This window comes from Tachypleus tridentatus, unplaced genomic scaffold (assembly GCF_004210375.1).
Source record: "Tachypleus tridentatus isolate NWPU-2018 unplaced genomic scaffold, ASM421037v1 Hic_cluster_2, whole genome shotgun sequence".
Lineage (NCBI taxonomy): Eukaryota > Metazoa > Arthropoda > Merostomata > Xiphosura > Limulidae > Tachypleus > Tachypleus tridentatus.
The window spans coordinates 7,481,224-7,504,227 of NW_027467782.1; the positions used below are offsets into that span (position 1 = coordinate 7,481,224).

The 23,004-nt window shown below is 30.5% G+C and overlaps 2 long non-coding RNA genes across 12 annotated transcripts in view; one reads left to right on the forward strand and one right to left on the reverse strand.

Annotated features, from left to right (window-relative positions):
* On the forward strand, positions 1–18,171 carry LOC143242191 (uncharacterized). Of its 9 annotated transcripts, none has more exons than XR_013022550.1 (5): positions 1–995; positions 4,740–4,826; positions 6,988–7,125; positions 8,016–8,173; positions 11,208–11,983. It is a non-coding gene; the product is annotated as an uncharacterized LOC143242191 (long non-coding RNA). The 9 variants fall into 9 exon arrangements; XR_013022547.1 differs by lacking the exon at positions 1–995 and adding an exon at positions 1,619–1,669; XR_013022545.1 differs by lacking the exons at positions 1–995; positions 11,208–11,983 and adding exons at positions 1,625–1,880; positions 17,767–18,171.
* LOC143242192 (uncharacterized) overlaps positions 13,348–23,004 on the reverse strand; it is a 15,041-nt gene continuing 5,384 nt past the window's right edge. Inside the window, exons 4-5 of one of the 3 annotated variants that reach the window (XR_013022554.1) lie at positions 15,041–15,122; positions 13,348–13,613 (exon numbers count right to left, since the gene is read on the reverse strand). This is a non-coding gene — a long non-coding RNA (uncharacterized LOC143242192). Of the gene's footprint in view, positions 13,614–15,040; positions 15,123–18,458; positions 22,247–23,004 lie in introns of those variants that run through there. The other 2 variants (XR_013022552.1, XR_013022553.1) reach the window with 2 other exon arrangements.

A 23,004-nucleotide genomic window follows, 5' to 3' on the forward strand; every position in this document is an offset into this window, starting at 1 on the left:
CAGACAGAAGAAATATTTTCTAATACCTGTAATTACTTTGAGAGTCCCCGTCACATTAAACATGCTCGCCCTTTTAACCGTGGGAAGGTTATAATGTGACGATCAATCCCATAATTCGTTGGTAAAATATTAGCCCAAAAGTTGGCGCTGGGTGGTGATGACTAGCTGCCTTCCCTCTAGTCTTAAACTGCTAAATTAGGAATGTCTAGCGCAGATAGCCCTCGAGCAGTTTTGCACGAAATTCAAAACAAACAAACAAATATATACATATATAAAGTATAATCAGTACATGTGTATTTTTATCAAATCAACACTGAAATGGTGAAAATGTTTTTATATTAAATTTGTATAAAATACGCAAATATTTGAGATTTAAGTAATAATCTTTTATTGTGGAAATTATATGTATTTTATCCAAAAACGTCACAAGCATAAGCAAAATAAGTAACTGAACAGTTTAAGAACTTTTTTCATCTTCATTAATATCAGACCCTTTGGCTTTCTATTAATGGCCAGTGATCCCAAAACAATGTATATATATATGTGTGTGTGTGTGTGTGAAATTGAATGCTTCGAATGAACATCCTTAATGAGTTGTGTTATATGCCACAACAGCAGTTTCTTTGGTACTACATTGTCAATCAAAGACTATAGCTTTAAGAACTAATATTTTATTCTTAATCTGCTAAATGTATTATTTCTATTGCTAATATTCTTAAGGGTACGTTTTAGGACTTAATTGACACCTAATGAAATACAATTTAGATTTTAGAAAGGTGCTCATACTGATGTCCAAGCCTCAAATGGTACAGCGGTTTGTTTGCAGGCTCACACCACTAAAACCCGGGTTTCGAAGCCCATGGTAGGCAGAGCACAGATAGCCCATTGTGCAGCTTTGTGCTTAATTCTGAACAAACAAACAAACAAACTGATGTCCAACGAATTTTAACTCGGAATTTGAAAAGTTTATTACAAAACTATACTGCTTTGAAAATGTAAGTCTTTCTATTCGAAATTTTGAGTAACTTACAAGTTATTGTATCACAAAACATTATGAACTCAAATAATAAATGAGCCATTTATCCCAATCTCATATACACTTTGAAGTACTTTAATTAATAGTTTGTAATTGCAATAATAAACTCACAACTACCGCTACTACCAGCTTTGATCAACATCTGACGTAGAATTTTAGTTTTACACATTTCGTGGGCATGAGTACCAGTTTTAGTACTAATGCAATATTAAACATTACAGATTAAAATCACATTAATTACTTACCTTAGGATCTGGAGACAACTATTGTGATATCATCCAAGTCCTATTTGTCACCTTTTAACCTCATAATACTGTTAGAATTACAAAATATTCCATTCTGCTAACAATGACAAGAATATAAGCATACGTACGCTTTTAATATTCTTAATATGACGAGAATTTTTTTGCAGATTCGCTTGGCACTTTTTTGAATTGTTGAAGTCGTTCGATAACACATGTAGCTTACTACGCAGGTCACTGACAATTTGTAAGCAAAATATTGCATTCAATACGTTGGGGTTAAAAGATATGATGCAGTAAAATGTTTATAGATTTATTTATGTGAAGTGATGCCCCAAGGAAAACCAAACGAATCAGGAAAGAAAATTTACAAGAAGAAAAAATTATCAAAGTGAAACATATTTAAATTTTATTGTCGTGTACAAGGACATTGTAAATATTAACCAGTGCAATATTTGTACTTGTAAAAATGTACTGTAACTTGAATTTACTGTAGCTGCTAAGCCTAATGCTAGTCTGTGAGGGTTAATACGAAAACGAGTTAGTTAACCACATAATTAATAATTGTTCATTCTCATTACAAGTAGTGTCTGCCGAATTATGTAAGTAGATTTGGACAACATTTTAAAATGAAATTATTAGTATATAACTTATAAGTAGGGACTACATAAATTGTAAATTTACAATTTTAGACTTTAAAGGCAATGGTGAAAACGTGCTTTGAATTGTGGCTGTATTGTAATAAGAAAAAGGTATTTCTAGTGGTTGAGTGAGTCCCACAGGTTATTATGGTTTTATTCTTACTGTCACTTGTACACGTGAAGCAACTAGTAAAGCTTCAAGAGCACTTAACAGGGCAAGTACTTCTCTTTATAACTTAATTGTATTAATGACTCTTTATGTGCAAGTTTTAAACTATGAAAACTAGTTTTATAATATTAAATAGTTTTTCATTAAAACAAATTCAGATACAAGACCAAAACAGCATGGGTAGATAATTGCACTTTGCAGTCACTTTGGATCTTTAGTTAATTGGTTGATACCTTTACCAAAACCTGATTGGCCAAAATACAGATAACTGTTGCACACTTTGTGAAAATTTGATCTACAGCTGGCCACAAAACAGATGTCAACATGCTACAACATTCAGTGATTAGTGTGCTGATCCTGTATTGATAAAGTAACATTGATACAGGAAAAGAAGAAAGTGACAGTGTAGATGTAATGGTTCAGACTTAGAGGTCAAAATTGCATAAAAAACAGGTGTGAAAGAACTGCAAGGTAAATTAAAAGTATGAAGAAAGAGAAAATGAAGGACTGATTCATCTATTCCACTGGAGAGTGATGAAGATGAAATGTGTAGCAGTACTTCTGAGGATCCCATAGAGTTTGTGACACTGAATGAATGATGCAGATAATTCAAGAACTGAAGTGTAAACGCAAGACATTGTTGTGGTATTTCAACGTGGCACAGGAGCAATGCCGATTCAATTTGGTATTGAATCCACAACAATATTAAACTTTCCAAATCAAGAAGCTTGATGAAAAGCATCAAGTTTCAGTGCTCTTGAAAAGAGCAGGTGATTGCTTGCATTCTGCATGGCAGGATTAAGGATTCTTTGTACTACGTTACTTCCAAGAGATCCAGATGATCTTATGAACATGACTGGAAATACAATTAAATCTGATGATACAAAACTATTCTCATATGCCAACAATATGCAACAAGTTTTGCCAGAGAAAGTTACACTTGCACTGATATGTTAGTCAGTGATGTTTAAAGAAATGAAAGATAGATTGAAGAACAAACTTTTGAAATAGCTAGATGAGAATTATCCCACTGATGTGAAGGTCATGGCCTTTGTACCTACTCTGAAAACAAAAAGCAAGAATGAGAACAAATAGTTAATAACATAACATACACATCTTCCAAGTTTACTACTGTGTACTATGGGAGTCAAAAACTTTCAATAGCATTACTAAATCTGCATATTTTTTTCATAAAACTTTGTAGGAGATTTTTGTTCAACCAGAAAACTCTAAAAGTGAGTTTTAGCTCATTCTAGAATGATGTTATTTATTAAGGATAGCCATTCAGCACAAATCCTGGGTGTCTGGCCTGTGGAAGCAGTGTTAAAATTTGCAAACAGTCTAAAAAAAGTTGATTTATTTATATCAACCATTTGTAATTTTAATGTATTTGAACAGAAACTAAAATAAATGGTTATCTTTGTTGATGGTGGCACTATTTTTCTCTCAGTTTGACTATCTGAATTAGATTTACATTGCTTAGCTTTAGGCCAGACCATAAAATAACTTGTTGTTGCAAAATTCATGGTTAAATTTCAAAATTTCGTAATCAGAATGAGAATTGATACATGAGTTAGTTTCATGCAAAGTAATCAATTAATTTTATGAAAATAATCAACTTGTGTGTCCAATTATTACCATCTTCAATATTCAGTAATCAAAAATTAATCTTTTTAGAGGCAGTTCACGTCTTGCACAGAAAGCTGTCTTTTTATGTCTGCCTTAGAAATTTCCATGCTACTTGTGAATTTCTGCTGATTGTGTGAGTGACTAATTTTCTCACACAGGTTGTGTAGTAATGATGGATTACAGTCATGTTGACTAATTGTTTTTTCAATTACATTGTGATGCTTCTTGTTTGGTGATATTGTTTTGTCTGGTGCACATGAGATGGTGTGTAAGGCAAAGATGAGACTGTTTCTTGTTTCTGTTTTTTTGTAGTATTCTTTGGCTAGTGTATCAAATCTGATTTTGAAATAACCAAATACTTTGTTGAGGTCAGAAAATGACTGATTTGGGGTATATTCAGTGGTGATGCACACCAACACACACACATCCTAAATAGATCAGATGAATTTAAGTTGGGTCTGGTAAAGGCAAATTCTGGGTGTTATTTACCTCATTTTACTGCTTTAATATCATGCTGAAAAGGTGTGGTCAGTTCTTATAAACTTATGAGAAGACAGTGCATTAGCATTCAAAATATTAGTCAAACAAGGTATCCAAGGCTACCTTAACTTTTACCAGTGTTTGAAACTGCAAAATTTTCTGTTGACCTTTTAACATGTCTTTAACACTTTGTAATTTCATAATTATCATCAACATTGTCTGTAGAAAAGTATGAAGAAAAACAGTATGAAAGGCTGTGTAAAATCATACTTCCATATAGTTATCTTATAAGTACCACATTAATGTCAAATTCATAAAGTGTAATTTTCATCTTAACAGCTGTCACATTTTCTTTATTTTTAATGAACATTTATTACATAATATGTTTTGAATATTTTAAAACTCTAATTATCTTTGTAATGCATGATTTGTTTACTTAATCAATGAAATAGTATGCCATGTTTATTAAAGTTATTGATACAAAGGTTCAAACAAATTGTTGGTAATATAAGAGTAATCACACTCTACTCACATTACCTTAGGTAGATCAACAAGTAGGAAGAAAAAGAAGGAAATTGAGGACCTGAACTTGACATTAAAATCTGTAACAACACAGAAAGATGAGAAAGGTAAAATACTACTCTTTATATTAAGAAATAGGTTTTTTTTCTGTCACCTTTCCTTGCTTGTGGAGGATGAAGTTAATGTTAGATAACACTGCACAACAACGTTTTTGCATCTTGAACACTGTTGGGTGTTCCTTATAGATTTTTGGCTGCTGATAATGAAAATCACATCCACATTTGCCCATTACGTACAGTTTCATTGAAATCTTCAGTTTTGCTACAATGGGAAAACAATATCAGGGCAACTGGAATTTGTCAATGCTTGCTGACTACTGTTGGACACTGCAACGTGATGCACAGGACATTGAATACAAACAAAAATCAGGAGCAAAACACTTTTAATTATGTTGAACTTAATAGCATATTAGAAACATAAACGCAATTAAATAAGTTATTGCCAGTAAACAGTTAGCTGTCTATTTCTCAAAGTTTCTACTGATGAAGCAAAACCAAAACTATATTTGTGCATACCCACCAGATACCTGTCACAATCAGCAAAACCTTTTCAGGAAGCAAAACATTTTAAAAAAATTGTTGTGCAGTATAATTTGTGTATGGAGTATAAAGGTTTATTTTATTTTTACCTAATACAAATGCTAGATTAGACAAGCTTTCCCATAAGTTATTTCTATGTAATTTGATAGAGAGTGTGAGCAAGAAATTCTGAAATTTGTATATTCCTATTGTTGTATGACTTTCAACATAACAAGTAAGTGATATGTATCTCAGGACAAATGGTTATACCAAAATAAAACTGAAAACAATGTTTTGACCTTCTTAGGTCATCTTCAGATTAACAAAGGAGGAGATTGCAACAGTTGTTCTGAAATACATTTTTTACTTCAAGTTGGTTTCTTGTCATCACGAAATACATGATATATTGTTAATCACTTAACCTCTCCCTACATGTTGATATGGCATGTTTTTGTAAACATATAAATACAAAGATTTTTCTTTTTTTCCATTGTTGCTTTTGCTTGTTTTGAAGTGGTGTAAAATGAGCAGGAGAATATGTCAATGTGAGGTTTAATAGTACTAACAAACATAGGATTTTATAGTTAACTGAAGACTTTAAGAATTACTACATAAGTGTTATTAATACAGATTATCTTTGGATACATCAATGATCTGGCTGTCTAAGTAGGTCATAAAGGTTTTTAAGATATTATTTCTTAGAAATAGCAAATAACATAAGTTGAATCTTTCAAACTGAGTTATTCAAGAAAAAGTTAAAATACTTTCCAGAATTACTGTGGTTTTTATACCTTATGTATTATATAGAAACTGAAATACATCATGATGTATTCTACCATATTACTATTGCTCTTGATATGTAGTCTTAAATGTGTTTAAAGATGGAACCTCTTTGCTTTCTACTTTTAGAGATACATTTCCCTGACATAAGTGACGATTTTTTCAGCATTAGTCATATATAAAAGAATTTCTAAAGTTTGGAACATCAGGTTTACAATTTCACCCATTTAAAGTTCTAAATATTTATTTTTCATTATTTGTTTAAGGTCTGGCACTAAAATTGTACTAATGTATAACTTGTAATTATAAATATTTATTCTTTATCAGTGAGAGTTAAATATTTTCTTAAGGAGTGGTTGGAAAGAAATACAGTTTTATTCCATATGAGTTCTGCAGTTATAACACTTAGAGAGACATAAATCAGGTAGATAATTGTGACTAACCAACAATAATTGGCTTTATAAGTACAATGAAATTATTTACATAGCTACACCTCATTCAAAACAAAAAGCATAAGCTATTATATTACTGTAACTTCATTGAATGTTATTTTTATACATTTTAAAAATGCATGTTGGTACATTTTATCTGTTTTTATAACTTTAAAAATTAAAACAACTTATGTAAAAAGTGTGTGGTGCAAGTATTGTGAACATATTAACTGAAAGCATGAATTCTTATACTGTACATAGCTATCTTTAATATTAAATTAGTTTTCATAATTTTTGTGTGTTTTTCAATAGTTAGGTCACTGATACTCTTAGGGTGAATCAAAACAAGTGTTCAAAGTCTGCTTTATGTAAATCACACACCACAGCATTGAAGTGTTTTATCTTGTTACTCTCAACATGGCTACAGTTCAGTTATATTCATCTCTTGCAGAAAGGTGATATAACTATTTTAATTTCAGGAACTGATCCTAAATCTGCACTGTATGTTTTTTATAAGTAAGAACAGTGTAAGAAAGGTGACAAATGCAAGTTTTCCCACGATGATGTTGAAAATAAGAGTGAAAAGAAGAGTATTTATGTAGACTTGAGAGATGAAGGTAATGTAGTTTATTTTTTATCTATGCATCTATTATCTGTTAAAAATGTGAAGTGTAAAGGTCTTTTAAATCAACTGTATGGTTTTCTGTGTTTGCATTATTAGTGTTAGACTACTGAAGCATTTTAAGAGTTTAAATGGCAATCTTCAGTTGTACCTTTTATAAAATTAATGTAGATAAATCTAATTCTGTTAAGGGTTTATATCTTTCATTTCAAATATAAAAAGTTTAAATTATATATTTTTTGGTCAAGATGAATTTTTATCTAATAAATAATTTGGATTTCAATCAATTATTGCATACTGCACTTGATAAACCAGAATAAACATATGATATCATAGAAGAATATTCCTGCAGCTTTCAAATAGTCAAAAATATTTTCAGAAGTAAAACCACAACAACAAAAGAAACAAAATTCCTGTCTTTGGTATTTTTCCTCTTTTTCCCTGAGCCTTACATTAAGATCACTTGTTCACTTTTATGAGAGCTCTGGGTATCTAGTATGTTGACAAACCAAATTACTGCTGCAGTAATATATGATCAGTGTATTGACTATAGAAATTCCCATTATAGCTGAACATGCTACTGGTAAGATTTTCCAGGAATTTAGTTCAACGTTATATACAGACTTTAATTCTCAGGAAATTAGATTCATGGGTTTAGCCACTGATTTCTTCTTCTTTTCAGTAAAACAATGTTTCTAAGTAAGAATGTAATCAATAAGAAGACATTTGGACTCTCTGTTTTTCTTTGTTTTAACACTTTTATTTTAGCCTGTCATATTCCACACCATTTCAAGAGTTTTAGTTTTCCACTACTTTTCATGCTTCCAAGTTGTTTGTTTTGGGAGAGAATTGCTCTTCTCATACTTTTGTTTCTGTTGATACCAGTTCTACCAGGGGACCGGTACATGTTGATAAACTTTACTACACTTCAAATCTGGTTGATATACCTATGGTAGTTGTGACTCAGATATCATTTGTGTGGCTTTACTCTTATTTACACATGGGAGAATTGAGTATTTCATGTCATTAATGTATGGATTTTGGTAAGTTAGATATTTATATGTCCTTTATCACCTAAGTTATTTTAAATGAATTGTAAATGAGATGTTGATTATTAATTGTGTTATTACTAGATACATTTAATCACTTTGCAAGTACATTAATCTTACATACTTTGTGGTCTCAACAGATTTCATGGCAGTTCATTATTAGTAATTTAACTAGGTATGTTTAGCCTAGATTGTTTGTAAGTTGCAATTATTACTACTAGTAACATATAATTATTTTATTTTTCAAAATTGTTAATCATGTGCTAAACCATTTTCCCTTCATAATCCACAATTTAAAATTCTTCCCCACAGTGTCCACTTCATTGCCCTAAATCATGTTTTCCATTTCAGGACTTTCCTGTTTGTTTGGACAAACCTCAATTCTTTTTTTCACTCTATGATAATTTGTGCTCTTCTCTCTATGAATAACTAGATAATGTTTGCTTCTACTCATTCACAGTCCATAGACCACACTCCACTGATTCTACAAGATACAATAGAGGGAGGATTCCTCATGATAGTGGGAGAAATCCATTCTTATCTCCTCTCAATAACCCATTCATTTGGGTAGTTTTCTTCTTTTCAACCTCATTTGGGCCCAGCCTTCTCCTTTTCAGGTTTGGAACAAGCAGTTCACATGTTCTTCACCTCACATTTCTTGCAGTTAAATGTATTCTATCTTTGTGGGGATGTGAACTATGGATCAAACTTGTATGTATTCACTTTAGTGGGAACTGAGAGATCAGTGAAACTTCTTACCCATACACACTGCCTGCATCCATATACTAGTAACAACATTTACTAGTTCATGTCTTGCCTTATGTATTGTATGTTATAAAATGTTTTTCATTTTAAGTTTAATTTTCTTCATCAGTAAAACTTGTGATTTATTTGCTTATGTGATGTTAACATGCATCTGCTTGCAGAAGAACTGAGTCAGTTAACCAATCAAAATAAGTGTTTGTAATAATTATTTTAGCAATTAATCAAAATTATGATTGAATCAGTTGTCATGTTAATAATAAACTAATTGAAATTAATGTTTCTAGTTATTCCAAATATCCAGATGATCAAAATATTTGTTAGGTACAAACTTGCATAAGAGGCAGGTGTGGGGATGCTTTACGACTTCCATTTCCATTAAATTTACTATTCCTGTCATTGTTACTGCAAAGCTACAGAAGCTATCTATCACTGCACCAATTTTGAACCATTGACTGTCAACTTTCTGGCTATTTTAATAATAAGGTGTAAATTTATTGTATTTTGATTTTTTTCTCACACTGTGTGATGTTTTTGCTTTACAATTGTATCACTATTATTTAAAGTTGTATAAGTGTGAGCCCAAGTGGTCCAGTCATTCATATTTTTAGTATTTAATAACTGTATTCTTCAGTTATGTATGAGAGAATGCAGGTGAGGTGAAGGGATCCATAGGGTAAACATTATGCACATTTTTCAGAAAATAATAATAATATTGTTTTATATTATATTTAAATAGACATGAATTTAAGGTAGAGATCAAGGGAGTTGAAACCCCATCCCTTCTAGCTGTTTTTTTTTTTTAAAGTAATACCTGTATCATTTAATGTTTTTATCTGTGGGGTCTTAACTCCTCCCTCCATTTCCCCCCATTCATTTAATTAGGAAAACAGTCAATAGTATTGAAAATAAATATGAGGTTTCAATATCTGTTTGATTGGTCTATTAATTACCTTTATTATTATTTATTTGAATTTACTTTATTTTGAATCTGTAACAGTCAGGTGTAGATTCAGCCATTAACTTATGAATACAATAATATGAACATCAACTGAATGTTTCCCTGGTAAATTATCAGGCCTTGGTTTTTCCAGAAATTAACAGTGTGCATGCATTCTAGACTTTATGGAGATTTGTTTTTATTAAAGGTAGCGTTATTTTTCTGAATTTATAATGCACAGTGGAGGGATTTAGACATTTTCATTGTTGGTTGGTTAGCTTGGCATTTCATGGTGCAAAGCAACTAGGCTGTCTGCACCAGACATTTTGGTAATGAAGTTAGAAAAAAATTACCTTTTTTATCTAAGTGGTAATAAAAAAACTTTATTTTAACCAAAATTTTGAAAAAAATTTATGGTTATTATTTCTTACATCATTTGTAGCCCTTATATTTATGACACTTGTAGCTCTTGTAACATATGCCTACTTTAAAATCTGTTTTTCATTGTTTGAAAGTTATAATGTCACAAGTGTTTTAGTACTGTTGATATCCAAAATAAGTAAAAATGCAAGTGACAAAAAGGAATTGAAAACAGACTGATGTTTGCAAACACTAAAATGTGAATAGAGGTGTAGACATGGTTTTCCTTTCAAAATATAATAATTTATTTCAATTAAAGTTTAAAATGTTTGTCTGTTTTTGTATTCTAATTGATCACATTAGTAGAAATACAGATATAGATTTTAAGTTGTTCATTACAACCTATATGAACTAATAATAATAGACTTTCTAATTAATTTTATCACTAATGACTTCTAACACATAGGTATAAATAATAAAAACAATGAATGTGATGTACACTTATTAATTAAACTACTAGAAGTCTAATTAGACCCCCTCTTCATAAAAGAAATAGAGAAACTATTCTTGCTTTGATAACAGTTGTTGAGAAAGTTTAAATATGCTTGGATATAGCACATAGACTATCATGTGTTGATAAAGTTAAAATATAGGTTGTTTTTTATAGCTTAGTAGTTTCTTTTCTGTTCCCTTTGTTGTGAATTCTGAATGTATTTGTGTATAAAATTATATTTTAAAGCTATAGAAATTTTCTTCAAAGAGAAAATATATGATAACTTTGCATAAGGTAAGTAAGCTTATACAGTTTAAAGATGGGTTGAACTGATAACAAATCTTATTAAAAGTTTAACATGATAATGAATGTATAGTGTTTGGAAAAGGTTTTGTCATCATCAGGTTTAATAATATACCTATACACTGAAATGTATGACTCATGGCTCCTATAATTAGAGTCTTTCTATATAGGGAATTGCAGACACCCATAGTACTGTATCTACTGTGTCATTCCTCTGGACTCTCCAACAAGTATTCCATTCCCTTTTCTTCTAGTGGAGTAGAGGAGTCCTTTCCACTTCTTGAGTGTAGACCAAGGAAGATTCCTCCTGAGTAGTTTTGTACAATAAACTAAAATTTAATTTGTAGATTATGTGTACCCACTCAACAACAAGAGGGCTAGCATTGTTATTCTTACTGTGATACTGAACAATGATTACACTGTAATATAACAATCAGGATCCAAGGCACTTTCCCTTAACATTTTTGCTCAGGTTAACTGCACTTGTTGCTCACAAAATTCTTATGAAAGGTGTTTCCACAGGATATTTTCTGCCCAGATGGACTGCACTTGACATAATCTGTCTTAACCCAAGACACTTCCTCTGCATGTTTTTATACCAGTACTTGACCAGATCATATTTATACCAAAGGTGCTACCTCCTGGGTGTTACCAGGGGAGACCACTCTTGTTCATCAAATAGTTCTCATGCAAAGCACTTCCACTTAAAGATGTTTGCCTGGATGGACTTCACTTGGCATAATTCAACATATCTTATGGTGCTTTCCATGGATGTCTTTCCCTGTAGACCTCACTTGCCCACAGTATTGTATATCTGAGGTGATTCTCTGGGCACACTACACTTGTTGATCAAATAGTTCTCATGCATGGTGCTTCCACTGGATGTTTTTACCCAGATGTACTTCATTTGGCATTATTTGTTGCATTCCTAGGCAGACTGTACTTGGTCTGTTCATGTACCCTTTTTATAAGTTTGTGTGGGTTAAATATCAATACATCTGTTTTCACTTTGTTATTTCTGTTTAACTGTCAGAAATGCATTATGTTTGCTTTTGTTTATATCCTTCTGTGAATTTGTAGAAAGTTATTAAATATCTTTTTGTATTTAATAAATACAACTATACATTTACAAAAATTAAAAACACTATTTGATATGTGCCAATCAATGAATTAAACTCACACTGCTTAATTTTTCTCGCCATTTATTTTACAATAATGAATATTTATAACAAGATATTCAATGAAATTCATAAAGATAGAAAAATTATTGCTTTCTAAAAATCACATTTACTTCTGTTATATCTTGTTTTACTTAAAACATTTTATCAATCTTACACAATTTTTGTTTTTAAGGTAACTTTAGCATTTCAATTCTAGAAACACTATATTAATCACTGCATTGAGCAATAAATTGCTAAAACCAAACTTGGTAACTTTGAACAAAACATCAGGTTCAATAAAATGTGTTTTTTTTTTTTTTACAAAAATGTTTAGCTATAGGTAAGTAAGTAATAAATAAATGTAGAGCAGACATCTACTAGTGGTACAGATCATGTCTGTGGTAGGGCACTTTGTAAAACAATCTTGAAATTATCTTTAAGAAGAATCTGGGTGATACAAGTCACTGCCAATGTTCAGTTACACACACTACAGTTAAGTTTGATACATTGTAACTTTATAGGATTTCTACTTATTACACATCCAATTCTTCATCAGATAGGTTTTCATTGATTGGAACAGCTTCTCCATCTACTGTAGCAGTAAGATGATCTTCTCAATCAGCTGCTTCAGGAAGCTTCCTCCTCTCCTACAAATTTATTGTATAAAACAATCATAATGAACACCATGTTAGTGCAAAATACCACTAACAATGATACCAACAATTACTGATATAATTATCTATATGATATTTAATCAACATAATCTGTCCTGATTTTTCTCAATACATTTTGAAACATTGACAATAACTAACAAAGCAAATATATAATTTTTACATATATCAATACATTCATCATTCTTATTAGCTATAATTCATTCAGGCTTTTTTAGTGTCTGTAAAAAAATTTGCAAACTACCTTTTACAGACAGACCTTTCTTTTAACATTTTCAATGTCATGATTTTTCTAAAATCAAATAGTTGTGGTTTTGTTAAATAAGTCTGAACATCTTTTTTTAAATTAATAAGCATTAAATACAAATTAATTATTATTACAGTTGATAATAAGGGTTTTTAACAATATCTTACTTTAACAGCTAATTTATATTATGTTCTAACTTCGTATTATTATAACATACTTTTAAAATTTTGTCAACAATTCTTTTATTAAAATAGATACTTCATATTAAACCTTAACTATAACTTTCCTACTTCAACAGACACTTGAATTAAATTTAAGGCACAACTATAACAGTTACTTTCTTAATGTAATACTTGATACTGACTACATCTTCTTACCATATAGGTTTGCTTTTCTTCTGTTCACTTCATGAAGATTAGGTAACAATGTTAATCCTACATTTGCTTGCAGGATAAAGGTCTCAGTTGTTAGTTCCAGATATGAATCACAGTTGTGCAACTGCAAAGAAAGTTTACAAAGATTAAATTTTTATATGTTCCAATGCCCTCAAATTTTATGATAAATATATCTCGTACACGTTAGCATTGACATTGACAAAATTTAAAAGTAATATTTATATATATTAATTCTGCAATTATATTTCTTAACAGAGCTAGCACTAGTGGGAGGGAGCTAAAATAGTTCTCCAACCCCAAAGCTACTATTATCCATAAATTTAGTTTTACCATAATTTCAGATTTAATCCCAGCATATGTCTCACTGCCCCCCTTTTCAGTTAAGAAAAATCTTGAACTGGGACTGATTCTTAAATGATGGTTAAAAACATGAAATAAATTAATATATGTATTTTTAAACTTTTGGCTTGAGTTTAAATGTTTATTTTTATTTCCTCCAAAACTATAAAATCCTTTTGAAATCAATTTTCAATTTCCCAGCTACAAAAGACACAAAACTGTTCACTGATGTGTCAACACTGACAACCAAGTTTGCTGGTATTAATAAAAAAAAAAATAGAGAGATTATAATTAAGTCTTTTTTTTGTATAAAGAGAATTCTTCCAATATCCTTGTGATACCACAGCCTGTAATGTGGAGACAGAAATAAAAATATATAAATGTTTCACTGTACAACTTTTTTTTTCTCTTTGAAGAAACAAACTATGATATCAAATGATATTGATGAACTGGATAAAACACACACTGTTTAATTAAGCTGTGTGTTTTTCTTATAGCAAAGCCACAAAGGGCTAGCTGCCCAGCCCACCGAGGGGAGTCGAACCCCTGATTTTTGTGTTGTAAATCCGGAGACATTCCACTGTACTAGCGGAGGGCACTTAATTAAGCAACATTCCTTAATAACATTTCCATGAAAATCCTTAAGAGATAAAATAGCATGCAAACAAGACCTCATGCTTTGAGGTCTTCACCCATCTAGCCTTCTACAGCCAAGTCTGGGTTGAATCTCTCGTCCACTGAGCTGTTTGAAGACTCATAACTATGAAGATTCTAGTTTACTCTTCAGATAAACATACTTAACAATGAAAAGAATAAACTTGACAAGTTTAAATATGCTCTATGACCACACTCATTAATAATGCATTTTGTACTATATAATGTTAAAATTCTACATCAACTTGTCTTGCTATTTTTAAAGTTAGCTTACCTCTTCTTAAGCAAAGTACAAGCTATGTTTAAAATAAATATATAATTATTTATACCACAGTGATGATCAGTAATTTCAAGAATGATTTTACAAACTGTTGATCTTACAATAGATGATAACAAGTAGTTATATTTCATTAAATTAAAGGGTGACCAGTAGAGTTCATCTATTATAATTACACCATGATGATGGTCAACAAACTTTAACTTACTAATAATACTCATCATATGATGACAGTCATACAGTTTTACAATATCACTTACACCAATGTGATGACCAGCTTTAAACTCTACTTTTTCCTGTCCTGTTCCACTTGAACTTTTTTCCTTCTTCTCATTTTGATATCTACAAATCAAAATAATGTTGTTGTTGATACTATGCTTACAAAATATATTTCAATTAAATATTGAACAAACATGCAATCAGACAAATATAAAAATTTTGTACACAATGTCTTTTATACTTACATATATGTGTATGTACTTATTTCCCAAATTTATATATTAACTGTTACACTTTACACACGTTTTCATTAAAAGAATGTAATAAAGATCTAAATTGTTATAAGTCAATAAAGTCTTGTGTATAAAAAATCTAAACAACTTAAAACAATGACAACAACTTATGTACATTTTTATGAAAATATATTAAAAGTATACTATCCTTCATAAACATAAAGAGAGGAAGACAAAAGTACAAAATATGAAATTCAACAAGTAAACTTGGATTGAAGTGTGGATAGACAGAGACTAAAATACTTTTTAATGCCAAAAATGTTTAAAATGAAATTCTTGTCAAGTTAGACCTAAGAGCTGCTCTCTTGAAGTACACAATGTAATGACACAATTGTAAAATTAGATATAATACAACAATATATTATAAAACACACACAGAACACAATTTTATAAATTACATAGAGCAAGATGTAATTTTATGAATGCATACAGATAACAATTTATGTACAGGAAATATAACTGTATAAAATTATGATATTATTCAATAATAATGTAATAACAAAGTATTCAGAGAAAACTTATGTCTAAACATTATACCAACTTGAATATAAGACTGTTTAGTGGAGGTAGTGTTACTAATTAATTTACTTTGTAACTCACTGATGTTGAGGCTATTGAACACTGTGTTTACAATCCAGTGATGTCAAGACTGTGATATATGTATAAATAACTATAACTAGATGAATGAAAAAAGAGTAAAAGTCACATGAGAGAGAACTGTCACAGAAAAGTTAGACTTTGTAAAGTTAACTGTTGTGGAAGTGAATGGTTGGTAGGTTAGGGTGACATTTAAAGTTTAAAAGAGATAAGGAGAATATTATGTCTCATAAAAGGGTGTTCTAAACCAATTGAACCCACATATGTGGACTTCAACAAAAGAAAGATGATAATTGGAAGTACAAAAAACAGAATAATACTGAAAGTTAAGGATACAACCGTAGTAGCTCATGTGATATCATGATACCACTGTGATTAAAAGACATAAAAGTTTAGCTTGTCAACTGAATTCTAAAACTGTTGAATTGGCTTAAGTGGACTTTGGACAATAAAAGAAAACTGTATAGTGTCTTAGATACAAATATTATCTCCATAGTGTAAATAATTTTGTACATACATTTAACTTGTTTCAAACATATATTATTTTAAAAAAAACAAGTGGAGTGCATGTTGTTAATTTTTTGTCAATTTCACTGCCAGCAAGTCAGAGATACCTACTGTAGAAAATTTTGTGGTCCAACACACTTATAAATTTACATTACTATTAAGTACGTTTACAACATTTGGTAAGCCACAGCCATGATTACACAGTGGTAAGTTGTGTTAGAAGAAAATGAGAAGGACAGTGGAAATAAATACCAATATGTGCACAACTATAGTAAAAGTGCAAATAGCATGGAGATTACATGATATATAACCATGTCAAATTTTGATAAAAGAATGGAAAGAGGAGAGATATCTTCATGGATAGACCAGGAAAGATAGGCCTTGTGCAACACAACAACATGGTATCCAGCTAAAGTGAAGCCCTTTCAGATACCTTATGCAATGAAATACAGTGGAGCGCTGTTAAGATGCAGTATTTGGAGGGTCAACCTGCTTAACCACGGCTTAAGTGGTCTGCGGCTAAAACCTTTGTGACTGAAAAGCCGAAGTCGCTAACAGCTCAGAAACTGAAGTGATGTCTATTGGGTTTGTGGGTAATATTTATACAATTCCATAAAAATATTGGATTATCGAATTAAAAATAATACTTTAATTATTGATCACTTTTTTCACGGATTTACCGCGGATTAAGTTTAATGTATGGAGAGGTGTGATTCGGTAACAATGGCGGCCTCCATAAAGCTGGCATACAGGGCAGATAAGGTAGATTAACGGTCAATTTCTACTGTAATATATTCTATTTATTTCCCAAATGAAAGCAAATCCTTTTTAAATATCTCCTTGAAGTTATAAAGCCAGGATTAAATTCGTAAGCCACGTTTTTGCACTTTCTTAAATTAGCGGTGAGCCGCGATAATCCTCGCTCATATTTGTCATGTCAGTGTCAACGACAAGGAGAGTGTGAGAAACTTTAAAAAGCCAGGTAGTAGATTTAATACATCAAAAATTCTGGGACAAGACTTGCTACAGCGGCTTAAGCAATTTCGCGGTTTAATGGCGCTCCACTGTAGCTTACAAAGCAGGAAGCTGAGGCAATGTTGGAAGCTGGAATTGTTAAGCCTTCAAATTTAGCCTACCATTTACCAGTTTTAATCACAAAAATTAGAGATAGGTTAACTGTTTCTAAATAAATTTCCAAAAGCTGAATCTTGTGATGAAGTTCAACTCTGAAACTATGAACAACCTAGAAATTATAAGGTCAGGTTCTCTTCAAAGATCAACCTCAGTAAAGGTTATTGCCAAATCCTAATGAAGACAGGATTTACAGAGAAGACAGCATTTTTAATACTAGATGGATTTACCAATTTCAGCAGGTGCCAAGTCAACTCTGCAGAAACATTCAACTGTATGATAAGGATGATGCTGTGCAACACCACCAATATCAAGCACTATGCAGATGCCATCCTGACACTGTGAAATGGGATAACAACAAAATGTTTTGTTACCAACTGGAATATAGAAAGTTTAATAACTAAAATATCAGAAAGCTCACAAATAAGTCTGTTTTTAATATTTATACATTATGAGTGTCAGTATCAGTTTTTTTAAATAGATGAATGTGTTTCATGGTAACCACAAGTTTCATCACATGTTAAGTATACCATCACTGAGATGTTTTGAGAGAACAAACCAAATGCATCACCTTTTACAGTTACAAATTTGTATATGATCTATACATGTCTGACTGTCAAGTTTTTAAATGACAAAAATGTATTTTCTGTGTGTTTAATGCTTAAAACAACATTAAATAGAAATATTTTATAACTTATGTACTTTCCATCCAAGTGGTATAGTAAACAAGTTAGAAAATCTTGATTTTCTGTATTAGAACTTACTATATTAGTGGGGGTTTCTTCTTAAAATGCTTAACAAGTTTACAATTTTGTAAATTAGTTCTGTTTAAGGATTTAAACATCTACAGTTTGTATTTATTACCACCAGTTAAGAGTACTTATGAAAGAAGCAAAAAATTATGCAAAGGACAACATTAAATAATGTTCCTCTTCTTTTTTTGTTACTAAATCCCTAATAATCTCATTAGATAAGAATTGTGTGCCCTACTTTGTGGAAAATAATTCCTTGAATTCCTTGAACTGATCAATTACACTCAACCCATTAGTACCACACCTTTTATAACCCATACAAGAAAAGCACATGCTTACTTCTTAACATTTTTCAACCACAACATTATTCTAACGTGGTATCATTTTTAATTTTTTCTTTCACTCTTTTTTTTTCACTAATTTTTAAATTACCCTTAATTTCACATAACAGCCTTCATCGTTTTAACAGTTGCCATTTTTAGTTACACAATTTATTTATCTTCATTATTTGAACAAAATAAACATACTAGAACATTACTTAATAAATATTTACAACATCACAATATTTTGCAATTTCCTACCATATTCACCAAATAGTAAAATTGTACAATTTGATGACAGTATTTTATTTGGTGAACATATTAAAAAATATGTTTACAAACACTGCAACTTAATAAAATCATAATGTGTTTATTAAAAAGTAAAAAACAGTAATTAGAAACAGAGCATCAACAAAATAACTATTATGCTTTAAGCAATCTCAAGTTATGCAACCTCTTTGCTTCATACAATATACATTTCAGTGTGTAGGTATATTATTAAACTTGAAGATGACAAAACCTTTTCCAAACACTATACATTCATTATCATGTTAAACTTTTAATAAGATTTGTTATCAGTTCAACCCATCTTTAAACTGTATAAGCTTACTTACCTTATGCAAAGTTATCATATATTTTCTCTTTGAATAAAACTAAAACTATAGCTTTAAAATATATATAATTTTATACACAAATACATTCAGAATTCACAACAAAGGGAACAGAAAAGAAACTTTACAAAGCTATAAAAAACAACCTATATTTTAACTTTATCAACACATGATAGTCTATGTGCTATATCCAAGTACATTTAAACTTTCTCAACAACTGTTATCATAGCAAGAATAGTTTCTCTTTCTTTCTTTTATGAAGAGGGGGTCCAATTAGACTTCTAGTAGTTTAATTAATAAGTGTACATCACATTCATTGTTTTTATTATTTATACTTATGTGCTACAAGTAATTAGTGATAAAATTAATTAGAAAGTCTATTATTATTAGTTCATATAGGTTGTAATGAACAATTTAAAATCTATATCTTTATTTCTACCAATGTGATCAATTAGAAAATAAAAACAAACATTTAAAAACTTTAATTGAAATAAATTATTATATTTTGAAAGGAAAACCACGTCTACAACTATATTCACATTTTAATGTTTGCAAGCATCACATCTGTTTTCAATTCTTTTTTGTCACTTGCATTTTTACTTATTTTGGATATCAACAGTACTAAAACATTTGTCAGGAACATTATAACTTTCAAACAATGAAAAACAGATTTTAAAGTAGGCATATGTTACAAGAGCTACAAGTGTCATAAATATAAGGGCTACAAATGATGTAAGAAATAATAACTACAAATAGTTATTTCAAAATTTGGGTTGAAATAAAGTTTTTTATTATCATTTAGAGAAAAAAGGTAATTTTTTTCTAACTTCATTACCAAAATGTCTGGTGCATATAGCTTAGTTGCTTTGCACGGTAAATTGCCAAGCTAACCAACCAACAATGAAAATGTCTAAACCCCTCCATTATGCATTATAAATTCCGTAAAATAGCACTTTCTTTAAGGAAAACAAATCTCCATAAAGTCTAGAATGCATGCACACTGTTAATTTCTGGATAAAAACCAAGGCCTGATAATTTACCAGGGAAACATTAAGTTGATGTTCATATTATTGTATTCATAAGTCAATGGCTGAAGCTACACCTGACTGTTATAGATTCAAAATAAACTAAATTCAAATAAATAATAATAAAGGTAATTAATAGACCAATCAAACAGATACTGAAACCTCATATTTATTTTCAATACTATTGACTGTTTTCCTAATTAAATGGAGGGAGGAGTTAAGACCCCACAGATAAAAACATTAAATGATACAGGTATTACTTTAAAAAAAAAAACAGCTAGAAGGGATGGGGTTTCAACTCCCTTGATCTCTACCTTAAATTAATGCCTATTCAAATATAATATTAAACAATATTATTATTAATCTCTGAAAAATGTGCATAATGTTTACCCCTATGGATCCCTTCACCTCACCTGCATTCTCTCATACATAACTGAAGAACACAGTTATTAAATACTAAAAATATGAATGACTGGACCACTTGGGCTCCTGCTCTAAATGTGCTCACACTAATACAACTTTAAATAATAGTGATACAATTGTAAAGCAAAAACATCACACAGTGTGAAAAAAAATCAAAATACAATAAATTTACACCTAATTATTTAAATAGCCAGAGTTGACAGTCAATGGTTCAAAATTGGTGCAGTGATAGATAGCTTCTGTAGCTTTGCAATAACAATGACAGGAATAGTAAATTTAATGGCAATGGAAGTCATAAAGCATCCCCACACCTGCCTCTTATGCAAGTTTGTACCTAACAAATATTTTGATCATCTGGATATTTGGAATAACTAGAAACATTAATTTCAATTAGTTTATTACTTTCATGACAACTGATTTAATCATAATTTTGATTGATTGCTAAAATAAGTATCACAAACTCTTATTTTGATTGGTTAACTGACTCAGTTCTTCTGCAAGCAGATGCATGTTAACATCACATAAGCAAAGAAATCAAGTTTTACTAATGAAGACAATTAAACTTAAAATGAAAAACATTTTATAACATACAATACATAAGGCAAGACATGAACTAGTAAATGTTGTTACTAGTATATGGATGCAGGCAGTGTGTATGGGTAAGAAGTTTCACTGATCTCTCAGTTCCCACTAAAGTGAATACATACAAGTTTGATCCATAGTTCACATCCCCACAAAGATAGAATACATTTAACTGCAAGAAATGTGAGGTGAAGAACATGTGAACTGCTTGCTCCAAACCTGAAAAGGAGAAGGCTGGGCCCAAATGAGGTTGAAAAGAAGAAAACTACCCAAATGAATGGGTTATTGAGAGGAGATAAGAATGGATTTCTCCCACTATCATGAGGAATCCTCCCTCTATTGTATCTTGTAGAATCAGTGGAGTGTGGTCTATGGACTGTGAATGAGTAGAAGCAAACATTATCTAGTTATTCATAGAGAGAAGAGCACAAATTATCATAGAGTGAAAAAAAGAATTGAGGTTTGTCCAAACAAACAGGAAAGTCCTGAAATGGAAAACATGATTTAGGGCAATGAAGTGGACACTGTGGGGAAGAATTTTAAATTGTGGATTATGAAGGGAAAATGGTTTAGCACATGATTAACAATTTTGAAAAATAAAATAATTATATGTTACTAGTAGTAATAATTGCAACTTACAAACAATCTAGGCTAAACATACCTAGTTAAATTACTAATAATGAACTAACAAAGCCATGAAATCTGTTGAGACCACAAAGTATGTAAGATTAATGTACTTGCAAAGTGATTAAATGTATCTAGTAATAACACAATTAATAATCAACATCTCATTTATAATTCGTTTAAAATAACTTAGATGATAAAGAACATATAAATATCTAACTTACCAAAATCCATACATTAATGACATGAAATACTCAATTCTCCCATGTGTAAATAAGAGTAAAGCCACACAAATGACATCTGAGTCACAACTACCACAGGTATATCAACCAGATTTGAGGTATGGTAAAGTTTATCAACATGTACCGGTCCCCTGGTAGTACTGGTATCAACAGAAACAAAAGTATGAGAAGAGCAATTCTCTCCCAAAGCAAACAACTTGGAAGCATGAAAAGTAGTGGAAAATTAAAACTCTTGAAATGGTGTGGAATATGACAGACTAAAATAAAAAGTGTTAAAAACAAAGAAAAACAGAGAGTCCAAATGTCTTCTTATTGATTACATTCTTACTTAGAAACATTGTTTTACTGAAAAGAAGAAGAAATCACTGGCTAAACCCATGAATCTAATTTCCTGAGAATTAAAGTCCGTAGATAACTTTGAACTAAATTCCTGGGAAATCTTACCAGTAGCATGTTCAGCTGTAATGGGAATTTCTATAGTCAATACACTGATCACATATTACTGCAGCAGTAATTTGGTTTATCAACATATTAGATACCCAGAGCTCTCATAAATGTGAACAAATCTCAATGTAAGACTCAGGGAAAAGAGGAAAAATACCAAAGACAGGAATTTTGTTTCTTTTGTTGTTGTGGTTTTACTTCTGAAAATATTTTTGACTATTTGAAAGCTGCAGGAATATTCTTCTATGACATCATATGTTTATTCTGGTTTATCAAGTGCAGTAAGGAATAATTAACTGATTGAAATCCAAATTTTTTATTAGATAAAAATTCATCTTGACCAAAAAATATAGAATTTAAATTTTTTATATTTGAAAAGAAAGATACCCTTAACAGAATTAGATTTATCTACATTAATTTTCTAAAAGGTAAACTGAAGATGGACATTTAAACT